This window comes from Primulina eburnea, chromosome 13, assembly GCF_022965805.1.
Source record: "Primulina eburnea isolate SZY01 chromosome 13, ASM2296580v1, whole genome shotgun sequence".
NCBI classification, from domain to species: Eukaryota; Viridiplantae; Streptophyta; class Magnoliopsida; order Lamiales; family Gesneriaceae; genus Primulina; species Primulina eburnea.
Genome location: NC_133113.1, coordinates 15,237,331 through 15,252,167, shown reverse-complemented (window position 1 = coordinate 15,252,167; position 14,837 = coordinate 15,237,331).

Below are 14,837 nucleotides of genomic sequence, written 5' to 3'. Positions count from 1 at the left end.
AATAAACATGAAAGCTAAAAACATGCTAGACTGAAACAACGATAAGAAAGAAAGACAGAAAACGGTAAAGAAATAAAAGTGCAAAGAAGGGGAAACAGTAAACTCCCCTAGTCAAGTCTCATCCTCATCATGCTCCGGAGGTGGCACTCCTGCGACATCCCCATGCTGAAAATAATCATACTGGAACTTGAATGGGGGAGGAGGTAGTGGAGTCGGTGGGATGGTCCCTGGGTCAACGCCCCCGTGCACAAGCAAAGAGCGCATCATGGAGTCAAGGTGAGATAAATGGTCCGTGACGTAAGAGTTGAACTGACTCTGATGCGCTTGGAAGGCGAGATTTTCATCCATCTTATCATTCTGAGTTCGCCTGCGGGGTTGTGGTGGCAGACGTCGTGGGACGGCAGTACTGGAGCCACCAGCGTCCTCCTCTTGAGTTGGGAATTCACTGATTCGTTTAGCACATTTCCGCTGTAGGTCGTCCACACAAATAGGCTTCATAGGCTGCAACCACTCCTCATCTTCGCGAAACACCACTCCCGCTCTCGCACACAATTCAGAGACAATGGTGGGGGAAGAACAAGCCCACATGACTGTTGTTGGCACTCAGTGTGATTTGAGAATTGATAAGTGTGCCCACATTGATGGCGTATCCCTCGGTCAAAGCATAAAGCAGCACCGCCCGCTCTTTCTGGACCTCGATCTTATGCGAGACCGGCATCATTCTCCGAGCCACAAATAAATACCAAAGGGAAACTTCAGCTTTCAAATATTTCTCGTCAAAACAACTTGGCGAGCCGCCCAATGGTTTCCAGATCGCGCCCGGATGGCACAATGTGGCGAGAATAGTATCATAATTTGGGTTTGCGACTAATGTCTGGAAGTGAGAGTCGTCAACTTCCGCTGTCCCTAACAGTGCATTGATCGTAACCGAGTCATACGGTACATGTCTACCCCTAACAAACACCATACCATTTCGCCCCTCCGCCGCATTGGCATAAAATTCGCGAACTACTGAGACTACCGCCGCCTTAGGTTGCTCACCGAATTGTTCCCATCCACGCCTTTCCAAGTCGAAAAGAATACCCAAGTGTCTATCCTCAAACTGTCTCCGGACTCTCCTCTCGGCTATAAGGTTTCGGTGAATTTTGGCATGCTCGTATCTAGCCCTAGCCTCCATACTAACATAACGATGTCTATCAATGGCGGAAGATGAAGTAGAGGAGCCGGGGTTACCTTTTTGCTTCTTGGGGGCCATGGGATTGTTGGTCCGATTGTGCCTTGAATTGAAGGAAGGTGTTCTTGCTTCCTAAGGGAGAGTGTGCCTTGTCGCCGGAAAAATGAGTGGAGATTGTGGTGCCTGCACAAGAAGATCGAAAAGGGGGTGAGGGAGAGTTAGGTATTTGGGAAGGGAATTTGGGGGAAATTTCGTGCAGAATGAAGAAAGGGGAAAGGTATTTCGAGTTTTAAAAGCCGTCACGCTCGAGCGGTAGAAAACTACCGCTCGAGCGCGAACCTCTCTGGAATTTATTTTCCAGAGGTAAGCGCTCGTGCTCGGGCGGTATAAAAATACCGCTCGAGCGCCAACCTCTCGGGAATTTTTTTCCCGAGGTAAGCGTTCGCGCTCGGGCGGTATAAAATTACCGCTCGAGCTCGAACCTCTCTGCCCATTTCAATTTTTTTTTAATTTTTTTTTTAAAAAATAAAATAAAACAAAAGCAAGAGAGAATAAATAAATGGACACGAAAGAAAATTTAAATCAAATGCAAGAGAAGGGGAAGAAAAGTAGTTCTCAATTTATAGTCGAGAGCTTGACTGTCGGTCCGTCTAAGTTCGGCATGTCTTGGAACCGGGTGATTCCAAGTTATGGCTCAATTGTGCCACCCAAGTAGTGCTTCAGGCGCTGGGTATTGACCGTAAATGTCCCATCCTTCCCATCTTTCAATTCTACAGCTCCTGATGGATAAACTTTTGAGATCACGAAAAGACCAGAGCATCGTGACTTCAATTATCCGGGAAAAAGTCGCAACCGGGAGTTGTAGAGTAGGACACTTTCACCTTCTTTGAATTCTCTCTCGATGATCCGCTTGTCATGGGCTTTCTTCGTCTTTTCCTTGTAGGTTAGTGCGAGATCATATGCTAGATTTCGGAACTCCTCCAACTGATCTAGTTGAAGCAAACGTCGTTCACCTGCATCAGTAAAGTTAAAGTTTAGTGCTATTGTTGCCCAATATGCCCGATGCTCTAATTCGACAGGTAAGTGACATGCTTTACTAAACAATAATCTGTATAGTGTCGTGCCTATTGGTGTTTTGAACGCAGTCCTATATGCCCAAAGAGCATCCATCATCTAACCTCACCGACCAATCTTTCCGACTCACACATACCACTTTTCCAAAATCCGCTTAATTTCTCGGTTAGACACTTCCACTTGACCACTAGTCTGGGGTGATAAGGGGTAGATATCTTATGTGTGACACCGTATTTGTTCAAAAGTTTTTCAAAGAGTTTGTTGCAAAAATGAGTGCCACCATCACTAATGATTGCTCGGGGTGTTCCAAATCGGTTAAAAATGTTTTTCTTCAAAAATTTTAAGACCACTCGAGCATCATTAGTGGCGTACGCTTCCGCCTCTACCCAATTAGACACATAATCCACCGCAACCAAGATGTATTTTTTCGTGAAAGAACTAGGAAACGGTCCCATGAAGTCTATCCCCCACACATCAAAAACCTCACACTCAATTATATTATTTAAAGGCATTTCATGACGGTTAGAGATGTTACCTGACCGCTGGCATTTATCACAATGTAGCACATAAGAACGAGCATCTTTAAAGAGGGTTGGCCAATAAAATCCACATTCAAGTACCTTGGATGTCGTCCTTATTGGTCCGAAATGACCACCTACCTCACGGTCATGGCAGTGGTTGAGAATTTGATCAAACTCTTCCTCTGCAACACACCGTCTAATCATGGAATCTGCACAAATCTTAAACAAGAACGGTTCCTCCCAAAAATAGTATTTCACGTCAGAAAAGAATTTCTTTCGTTGGTGAAACGATAGGTTTGGTGGAGGTGTGCCTGTGACAAGAAAGTTAGCGAAATTTTCATACCAAGGACAATTTCTCACCTCAAATAGTTGCTCATCAGGGAACCAATCATTGATAGCACGATCGACAGAATCATCAGAAATAAATTCTAATCTAGACAAGTGATCTGCTACCACATTCTCAACCCCTTTCTTATCTTTGATTTCTAAGTCAAACTCTTGCAATAATAAAATCCACCGAAGTAAGCGTGGCTTTGCATCTTTTTTAGCAAGTAAGTATTTAAAGGCAGAATGATCAGTGAATACAATTACTTTGGACAAAACAAGGTATGAATGAAATTTGTTAAGTGCGAATACTACTGCAAGTAATTCCTTTTCAGCTGTTGCATAATTCAATTGAGCCTCATCTAAGGTCTTACTGACATAGTAAATTGTGTGAAATACCTTGTTTTGCCGCTGGCCAAGTACGGCCCCCACTGCAGTGTCACTGGCGTCGCACATGATCTCGAAAGGTAGATCCCAATCCGGTGCTACGAAGACAGGAGCCGTCACCAAGCGCTCCTTTAAATTCTTGTATGCCTGTAAACAGTTAGAATTGAAATCAAATGGCACATCTTCCATAAGTAAGGAAGATAGAGGTTTGGCAATTTTTGAAAAATCTTTTATAAAACGCTGATAAAAACCAGCGTGGCCTAGAAAACTTCTAACTCCCTTTATGGACGCCGGAGGTGGTAAGTTCTTGATGACTTCAACTTTCGCCTTATCCACCTCTATTCCGTGCTCCGAAATCTTGTGCCCTAGGACAATTCCCTCTTGTACCATGAAATGACACTTTTCCCAATTAAGCACCAAATTCGTCTCCTCACATCTCAACAACACCACCTTCAAGTTCTGCAAACAGTCATCAAAAGAAGGGCCGAAAATAGAAAAGTCATCCATAAAAATTTCAAGAAAAGTTTCTATCATATCATGGAATATAGCGGTCATGCAACGTTGAAATGTGGCAGGGGCATTACAAAGACCAAACGGCATGCGGCGAAAAGCGAAAGTTCCATAAGAACAAGTGAAAGTAGTTTTCTCTTGGTCCTCAGGTGCAATTGTGATTTGATTATACCCCGAATACCCATCTAGAAAACAATAAAACTCATGACCCGCTAACCTCTCAAGCATTTGATCAATAAAGGGAAGGGGAAAGTGGTCTTTTCGGGTGGCATCATTCAATTTCCTATAATCAATGCACACACGCCATCCCGTAACAGTTCTTGTGGGTATTAGTTCATTATTCTCATTTGTAATCACAGTAATCCCACTCTTTTTTGGCACACACTGAACTGGACTTACCCATGCACTATCAGATATAGGATAGATAATACCTGCATCGAGAAGCTTAATCGTTTCTGCCTTTACTACCTCTTGCATCTTTGGATTCAATCTTATCTGAGGTTGCAAAAGAGGTGAGTACTTGTCTTCCATCAAGATCTTGTGCATGCAGACTGATGGATTGATCCCTTTGATATCCGCCACCTTCCACGCAAATGCACTCTTGTGCGCTTTAAGAACCTCCAACAGTTTGTCTTCCATCACATCTGTCAAAGCAGCATAAATAATGACAGGTAAAGTGTTATTCTCACCTAAGTAAATGTACTTGAGGTGTGGAGGCAACGGCTTTAGCTCAAGTGTTGGTGGCTCCTCGATGCTTGACCTTTGAGGGGTCAAATCTCTTCGTTCTCCTAGATCCTCCAGTCGCATCCTCATTGGCTTTCTCCATGGATGATTGGCATTGAAGTGTGCCACTATCTCGGCTTTTTCTTCATCCAATTCCTCTTCTCCCAATTCAGTAGTGATGGTGGCCTCCAAAGGGTCCCTAAGAGCATCCTGCACATAGTGAGACACAAGAGAGTCAAAAGCATCAATTCTAAAACAACTATCAGAATGCAGTGTGTGCTTAAGTGCATTAAAAACATCAAAAGTAATCTCTTCCTCGCCCACTCTCAATCTCAACTTCCCTTCTTGCACATCTATCAGTGCCTTGCCAGTTGCAAGGAACGGTCTCCCCAAAATTATAGGCATCTCTGTATCCTCCTCCATGTCGAGAACCACGAAATCTGCAGGAAAAATGAATTTGTCCACTTTCACTAGCACATCCTCAATCACTCCACGGGGTACTTGACAGATCTGTCAGCCAGTTGCAAGGACATACTCGTCGGCTTAGGCTCTCCCAACCCAAGTTTCCTAAACACAGACAATGGTATAAGGTTAATACTCGCACCAAGATCACATAATGCTTTATGAAAAACAAAATCACCAATCGTGCAAGGAATAGAGAAACTCCCTGGGTCTTTAAGTTTCGGTGGGATTTTGTTTTGCACCAAAGCGGAGCTATTTTCAGTTAAGTTCACTGTCATGTGACCCTCCAACTTCCTCTTTTTAGCTAAAATGTCCTTCAAAAATTTAGCATAACTAGGCATTTGCATTAAAGCATCGGCAAAGGGAATATTGATATGCAATTTTTTAAATACCTCGAGAAACTTACCAAATTGTGCATCTAGTTTTGCTTTTTTCAATGCAGCAGGAAAAGGAGAAGGTATAACAATTTTTGGTTGTGCAGTGGGTGCTGGTGTGAAGTTAGAGGACTTACCTTTTGATGTCTCAGTCAGTTCATCCGGTATTTGAGTTTTTTCCTTTCCCTTCGACTCCAAAATTTTCCCACTCTTCAACTCAATGGCCTTCACTTGCTCTTTTGTATTAGTCTCGGTATTACTTGGCAAGGTGCCCGGCTCTCTACTTGCTATCATCTTGGCCAACTGTCCAATTTGATTCTCGAGCCCTTTTATCGATGCATCTTGGTTTTGAAGTCTAGTTTCAGTGGATGAAATAAACTTAGACATCATTTGCTCCAAGTTGGACTTTTTTTCTCTAGGAGGATCAGATCTGTACATCGGTTGTTTACCATATTGTTGTCCTCCTTGCGGTCGATTTTGACTGTTTTGACCGCCCCATGAGAAGTTGGGATGCTGCCTCCACCCACCCAGGATTGTATGTGTTCGAATAAGGGTCATGCCTTGGGCGGTTTTGGACTCCCACTTGATTCACTGGTGCCTCATTTTGCACATAGAATGGATTGTCATCTTGACAGTCCTTCGCATAGTGTTCCCCTCTACACTTTTCACAGAATATCTCTTGAAGACGCATCGCCGTGCCACCCATATTCAAGCCGTCTATTTTCCTGTTTAAAGCATCAAGTTGTGCAGTAATAGCAGAAAAATCAGTTACCTGGTGCACTCCTGTGCTTTTCCGCTGGTTGTTTCTTTCAGATTGAGGATGATAGCTGCTAGCAGCCATCTCCTCTAACAATTCATATCCTTCCTCCGCGGTCTTTCTCAACAGGTTTCCACAAGCAGCCGCATCTATCATAGTACGGTTAGGAGTAAGCAAACCATAATAAAATGTTTGAACGACTAACCCAAGTGGTAACTAGTGATGTGGGCATCTTCGTAGTAGATCCTTGAAGCGTTCCCATGCCTCATACAGAGATTCCTGGTCAAATTGAGCAAATGTTGTAATGTCTGCCCGCAGCTTCATGGTCTTGGAGGGAGGGAAGTATTTGATGAAAAAAGCTTTCGCCATGTCGTCCCACGTAGCGATCGACCCTACAGGAAAACAATTTAACCATGCCTTAGCTTTATCACGTAAAGAGAAAGGAAATAAACGCAACCTAACAGCATCATCAGAAACCCCATTGAATTTAAAAGTATCGCAGATTTCAAGAAAATCCACGATGTGCGTGTTTGGATCATCTACTGCAGTTCCTCCGAATTCGACTGTGTTCTGAATCATCTGGATTATGGCTGGCTTGATTTCAAAGTGATTTGCTCGCACGATAGGCCTCACAATGCTAGGGCGTGCACCCTCCAAAGAAGGTTGGGCATACTCCAGCATTGGTATGCGACGCGGTATCTCAACTTGTCTATTGTCACGCTGTTCCTCCTCTTGATCATTCATTTGCCTCTCCATCAGTTCTTTAAGTCTTTGTTGTTGTCTCCGCCTTCGGAAAGTTCTTTCAATTTCAATATCAAACTCAAGCTCCACGTCAAGTGACTTTGGCATGCACTGGAAGGGATATCTGTAATAAAATATGGAGTGTTAGCTCAAGAGAAATACAATAATGCTAAAGAAATAACGAAAAATAAAACTGTAGACTAACCATCCCCGGCAACGGCGTCAAAAACTTGATCGAGCAAAACTTGCACTGTGATATCCTCAATAAAAATATGTTTTTGTATGCTCAAAATTTATTCGCAAGTGCACGATGTCAAGTAATAGAATAGTGTACATGAGTACGAGTATCGTTCCACTGAAGACTGTGTTTAACAATTATTATTCCAGTTATTAAAACTTTAGCAACGAAATTTGAGTGATTGTTTTATAACTAATAAAATTTAATAAAACTAAATAAACAAGTTCAAGAATTTAATGAAGAGATGAATGCTAGATCAATTGATTAAATTTCAATGATAAATGAATTTGTTGGGAATTCTGGTTCACCTACCCCGTATTAATTCGTTAATTCGTTCAATCGTGTTTAAATGCTTCCGACAGGATCTCCTATTCTATTGAACACTCTCTCTCGAGCTATGCCAAACTAATTCTACCCAATGAAGTAATTAAACGTCTTTAATTATTTATCAAGGGTGAATCGCATTTTGATTTATGAAATCCCCTAATTTTCGACCCTTAGGACTATGATTAGCGGCACGTATCCAATTTCATATATCTATGTAAATTGTAGATCCGCGGATTATACTACTCGATCCTATCAATTCTCTCGAACTCACTCATGATATGAAAACGTCGTTAAAGTTAGCTACGCTTTAATGACACAATAAAATAATAGTATAATCAAGAATCACACAATAATCGAATATAAATTAATTCAAATCAAAGTTTGGGGTAGGATCCCCTTGAATCCCAACAAATATTAAGTTTAGCTACTAAAGTTCATCATTGAAAATCACAAAACAAAGTTCAAATGACAGAAACTAAATAAGAAATACTAGAGTTGGCGAAAAACGCGAAGAACGATGCTCGGAAAACTTCAAATCTTCAATCCAAGCGCAAAGTGCTCTCCAAAAACTTGTGGCTGCACAAGAATCCCGTCTGAATGCCCTCAAAGTCGTCCCAAAAACCTTACCATATCATTCTCCTTCCGAAAATAAGGAATGGAGTCGCGCATGATATTTTCCAAAAATAGGTGGCGCTCGGGCGGTAGAAAAGTACCGCTCAAGCGCCACACCTTCTGTAAAGATGCTTGAGAAGTGCGGCATTCGCGCTCGGGCGGTAGAAAACTACCGCTCGAGCGCCGACTCTTCTGTAAAAATTCTTCAGCTATTCATCTTTCGGGCCCGGGTGGTAGAAAAGTACCGTTCGGGCGCCACTCATTCTGTCCCTGGCATTCTATTTTGTACACTTTGCTCTCTTTTTGGTTTTCCGACCATTTTTCCTGCAAATTCATCACCCAATAGTGAGACATGATAATATGCAAATGAGTACTCTAAAATGAACAAAATGTAAATGAAATGCATGCCTGCACAATGCAAACACAACTAAAACTAATGCAATAAAGCGCGTAAAAACCACACCTATCACACATATACAAGAGAGTTGAAGTTCAAAGATTAGTTGAGTGAGTCTTGCACAAAGACGTAAAACTTGTGTATGTAGTCTTTGCATATGAGACATTAAACAATATGCTGACTGTGAGGTGCTGCATACAATCTTGAGTGCTAGGTGTTCAGTTTAGACAGTGGGTAAGTCCTAGTGATTGAGTTTGTACAAAGTGTTGTATATATCAAATTCTTCTAGTGAATCCTTCCCAAGGGGAAGAAGTGGTGACGTAGGAGTGTTGAAATCTCCGAACATCCATAGACAAATTTGTGTCTATTTGTTTATTGCATTTACTTATCATTTACATAGTTTTAAAGAAGCATTGTTGAAGCATTTTATGTGTTCTTTAAATACCAAAATATTGTATACAAGTGTTTGATAAAATGCTTCAACTGAAATATTTTTAATTATTCAACTTGCATATATTTTAAATGCTTTACAAAATATTTAATCGGTTTCTACGAAGGATTATTTCGAGTATCTTCCGCTTGGTTTTTAACCAAACTCGATTTAATTCATCGGTGTTCAATATTTCAAGAACCGAGCTATTGTAGCTCATCAATTTACCCCCTAGTCGATCCCAACAAATCGCCCGAAAAACGAAACTCGCAAAACATGTAACTTGCATCACAAAACTTCAATATTTTAAAATAATGCATTTAAATAAATCATGCATCGCTAAAATCCATTTAACTTTAAATAAATTATTTAACAATTTAAACAAATGTATAGGTTTTACGTGTACTGATTTTGGGCTCTATAGATAAAACCCCAAAGCAAAGAATCTAGAGAAGTGGCTACAATGTTAGTTCCAGAGCCAATCCTCTCAGCTCCTTACTAAAGAGCGACATATAAATATTTTCAATATTTTTGAAAATAATACGAAATAATTTTAAATAGCTTTTAACACTATTTTAAAGTATAAAATTTTTAAAACACAGTTCTCTTCAAATGTTCTTCTTAGAACAACCTGCTTTGATACGAATTGAAAGATCGTGTGTGCTAGTGCCTTCGAAGGCATTTCGAACACTATATTCTCCAATGAGCTGCAATATCTTGTGTTATAAGATTATTAACACCGATGAATTAAATCGAATTTGGTTAAAACCAAGCGGAAGAAACTCGAAGTAATCCTTCGTGAAGAAAACTGTTATATTAGAAAACATTTTTACTTATGCAAACTGAATAACCGAAAAAGGGTAGATTGGTTTTGGCATTTATCAATTTAGTTATGGTGACAACTAAACTGACGAATACACCATCTGATCCAAAAAGTTTGAAAACAACAGTTAATCAGTTAAATACACAAAATATGTTTATGTATGTTCGGAGACTTCAACTGCTCCTACGTCACCCCTTCTACCGCCCCGGGTAGGATCCACGAGAAAACTTTGATTTATACAACTATTTGTACAAACCCACTCAGCTAGGACTTACACTACTGCCTAAACTGAACTCCTAGCTACGACTGAAGGCAGCACCTACCAGCCAACACTTCTTTGACGTCTATGTGTCAAAAACTACATACACAAGTTTAATATCTTTGTGCAAGACTGTATTTGAGTGGTAGAGAGAGTTTGTGTGTTAGAGCTGAACAATGATGATCTCACACACTGAGGGAAAGTAGCTTCTAAACTAAGCAGATAACACGTTAAAGTGTCCCTCTGGGCTGAATGCTTCTGAAAGAGGATGTGAAATGTGCGTGCCCTTTCTTTTCTCTCGTATTTTCGATGAAGCTTCTCTTCTTCGTGTGTTTTGAGTCTTCACTGATATTTTCTTTATACAGATAGGAAACTGAACATACAGTGAGATTCATTTATTGTAACTGTTGCATCTTGAATTCGTTTCTTTGACTTTGTGTATCGATTTTTCGACCGCCGTTCTGAAACGTTTTGTTTTTAATGCTCTGATGCAACGTCCATATTGTCCTTTGACTGGACAATGGCTTTTTACTTCACGCACAGTTGGAATCCACTGATGCTTCGAACTGGTCAGCTGAACTGATCTTCAGTTGGGCTGGAGAAATCGGTTGACTCGTCAGTTGAACCGATTTCACTCTCGTTCAGTTGAACTGAACAGCTGAGTTTTTTTCATCAGTTGAACAGTCCTTCGGCTGGCCAGGCTTCTGAGGTTCTCCTGTTGAACCACCAATCAACTAGACATTTAGCTGGACTGCTCAATTGAGGTAGTCAGTTAGACTGATTCAGTTCGAGCGATTAGTTAGGTCTTCAGCTTGCGATATAAACAGCTCGTGAATAATCCAAGCTTCTGCACACTAAGGTAAATTATTTGAAAAGTTCAAACAAAGCCCAATAAGAAGCCATACAATAAACAAACTTCGGGGCCCACAAAGCCTTACAAGTCAAAACAAGTCTGTTTCCACTGCAACAAGCCTGGACATTGGAGGCGTAATTGCACGGAGTATCTTGCCCAGAAGTGTTTTGGTCATGGTATGTTTTACATTGAAGTTAATGTTTCTATTAATTCCTCTTCTTGGGTATTGCATACTGGATGCGGTTCTAATCTATACATTGATTTGCAGGTGATGGGAAGAAGCAAGAGGCTTAGAAATGGTGAAACATTTCTAAGACTAAGAAATGGAGCAAGGGTTGCTGCCACTGCCATTGGAGACTTTACTTTAATTTTGGAAAATGATTTTAAGTTATTTTTGAAAGACATTTTATATTTTCCTGAATTGATTAAAAAATTATTTCTATTTCTATGCTTGATAGGGATGGTTATTCTTGTGTTTTTGCTAAAGCTGTTTGCAATTTATACAACAATGAATGCTTGATTGGAACCGGTGAATTAACGAACGATCTCTATAACTTATAATTAAAAGATATTCCGTTAAACAATATCCAAGCGCATACAAAAACAACAACAAAATGAAAAAAAAAAATAGAAGATCCAAATCTCGCACAAAAATGGCACGCTAGACTAGGTCGTATTTCCCAAAGAAGGATGCACAAGCTAGTGGGAGAAGTCATGTTTGACTTGTCAGACATAAATTCTCTACCTACTTGTGAGCTTGTGAGACCTGTCAAAAAGGAAAAATGACCAAAACTTCATTCAATGGAAATGTGGAACGTGCACACGGTCTACTAGAATTGATCCACACAGACTTTTGTGGCTCGCTAAGTGTTAGCACAAAATATGGGCAATTGATAAAGATAAAATATTGTATATTAATTAAATGTTTTATTATATAAATATATAGTTTTTGTTTTATTAAATGTTTAAATATTATATGTTTTATAATAATTTGTATAAAATATAAGTTGTCGTGTAATTATAAGTTTTTACTATTTTTTACAGGTTCGATAAAACACGAATAAACTTGGCGTTGCAAATGGGATTAAGATGATTCTTGGACCTGTAGAAAGTTGATGTTAATATCTACAATATTGATGGAAAGCATGAGATAAAAATCTTCTCACAAGTGGGATCAAATTATGCAACAAATAAAGTTACCAAAGGAGTTGCAGTTTTACCATGCTCTAGTATTTTGACCATATCTCTCAAATTACTTGGTCAAATGGTTTGAAAAAATTACCACAACTAGACAACTCAATTATCCACATGTTTCTTTTTATGTGAAGAAGCAAATTCAGAGAAGAAGATTTTCAAAAGTGATGTGTATTAAAATATTAATTTCTTGGAACACCAATGAAGACTTATGTGTAAAAAATAATATTTTATTTGTGGTTGTCTCCCCAAATTTGGCTAAAAATAGGGGTGCATTGTAATGTATTGAGATATCCCTCATTCTATGAACAAACATTTGAGTTCATAATATTTCTCTCTATATTTTTCCTTTATTTCTTCATTTAAATATAATTAGCATGTTAATTTCATATTCAAAGTTTTACACTTTGAATAATGAATAGCTAACTTCCTAAAGTTGAGATGATAAGGTGAAACTCTTGGCATGACAATAAGGTTATTAAAAGGTAAGAATCTATGTTTTATATTATTTAATCATTATTTATTTTTTATGTTATATTTATTTCTTTAAGCATTTTTATACCCTAATTATAAGTGGGAGTTTTGATTTATTGTTGCTATATGTTACACTAAATTCTTGGAACCATTTAAATGTTAGTTTGGTATTACCAACCATTTAAAGTGGATGCCTTGATTTATTATATATAAATATATTATAGTATTAAATTCTTGGAACCATTTAAATGTTAGTTTGGTTTTACCAACCATTTAACTTGGATTCCTTGATTTACTATATATAAATATATCATAATATTAATTTCTTGGTACCATTTAAATGTTAGTTTTGTTTTACCAACCATTTAAAGTGGGAACCTTGATTTAGTGTTTACAAATATATATAGCACAATAAATACTTGACCACATTTATAAGTTTCGGTATATATTATATACTTATGAGATAATAATTTATAACATAATATAAATATGATTATTTAATATATTGGAACTATTTTATTAAGTGGATTTCAATATTGTTCGTTAATGTTAACTTTATTAAAATACCAAGAGTGGATCCTTTAATCTCAACTACTTAAATTAAAATTTGAACAATTAAAATTTACCCATTAAATATTCAAACAATTAAAATTAAAAAGAAACAAAAACAAAATCAAAACAAAAAGACATTTAGTGGACTTGTAATTACCTTAGCTTTCCTGTGGATACGATATTCGGACTCACCGAATTATATTACTTGTGGACAACTTGCTCTTGGGAGTGCAACAATCAAAGTCGCAACAAGTTTTTGGCGCAGTTGCCGGGGAAGTATAATTTAATTTCAAGTCTATTTAATATTGTTTATAGTTTATTTTTCTTTATTTGAATTTTTATTGCTTTTGTGTGTTTTTTTTCTTTTTCTTTTGCATTTGCATGAGCATTTGGTTACGTACACTTAGTGGTCGACTCATTCGAAACAACCCTTTATTTTTACAAAACATGGCGGAAGAACCCATCCAAGAAAATGAAGATGAAATTCAATCTCAACATGATCATGATAGACGAAGAACACTTAGAGATCACATGAATCCTACACGTACTAGTGCACCTTCATGTCTAGTTTTTCCCCCTGATGCATCTCATTTTAATTTTAAGCCTGGTATTATCCAACTTTTACCCAATTTTCATGGCTTAGATTCTGAAAATTCATACATGCATTTACGAGAGTTTGAAGAAGTGTGCAACACATATAATGATCTAAATTGTAGCATGAACACCATTCGACTTAAGCTTTTTCCTTTTTCTTTAAAAGATAAAGATAAAACTTGGCTACAAAATCTTAGATCGGGATCCATTCGAACTTGGGATGAATTGCAACAACAATTTTTGAAAAAGTTTTTTCCATCTCATAGAACAAATTCTTTCAAAAGGCAAATCATCACTTTCACTCAAAAACAAGGAGAAACTTTTTATCAGTGTTGGGATAGATACAAAGAATTGCTTAATCTTTGTCCACATCATGGTTTTGAAATTTGGAGAGTTGTTTCTCAATTTTATGAAGGCTTAACACCTAAAGATAGACAAATGGTTGAATTTATGTGTAATGGAACATTTGAAGATAAAGATCCAAACGAGGCAATTGAGTATCTCGATTCATTAGCTGAAAATGCTCAAAATTGGGACGCTATAGGTACAATCGAACCCTCAAACAAGATTCAATCTCCTACATTTGGTGGAGGTATGTACACTCTGAAAGATGAACATGATCTTCAAGCTAGATTTACCTCTTTGGCAAGAAAAGTTGAGGCACTTGAATTGAAAAAGAATGGTCAATTAAAATCTGTTCAAGAAATTGTGTGTCACATCTGTGATACAAGTGATCATTTTACAAAAGATTGTCCCACTCTGCCCTATTTTAAAGAATGTCTCCATGAACAAGCCAATGTTTTGAACAATTTCAATTGGCCAAATTTTGAACCATTTTCTCAAAATTACAATCCAGGTTGGCGAAATCATCCAAATTTTAGTTGGAGGAATCATAATGCTGCACAATTTTCACAACCACATTTCCAAAATCAACAAAATTTTCAAAATTATGCACCTTATGTTCCTCCACCTAAAAGAAATTTGGAAGATACATTGAATTCTTTCATTGCAAAGCAAGAGTCTATCAATACTCAAAC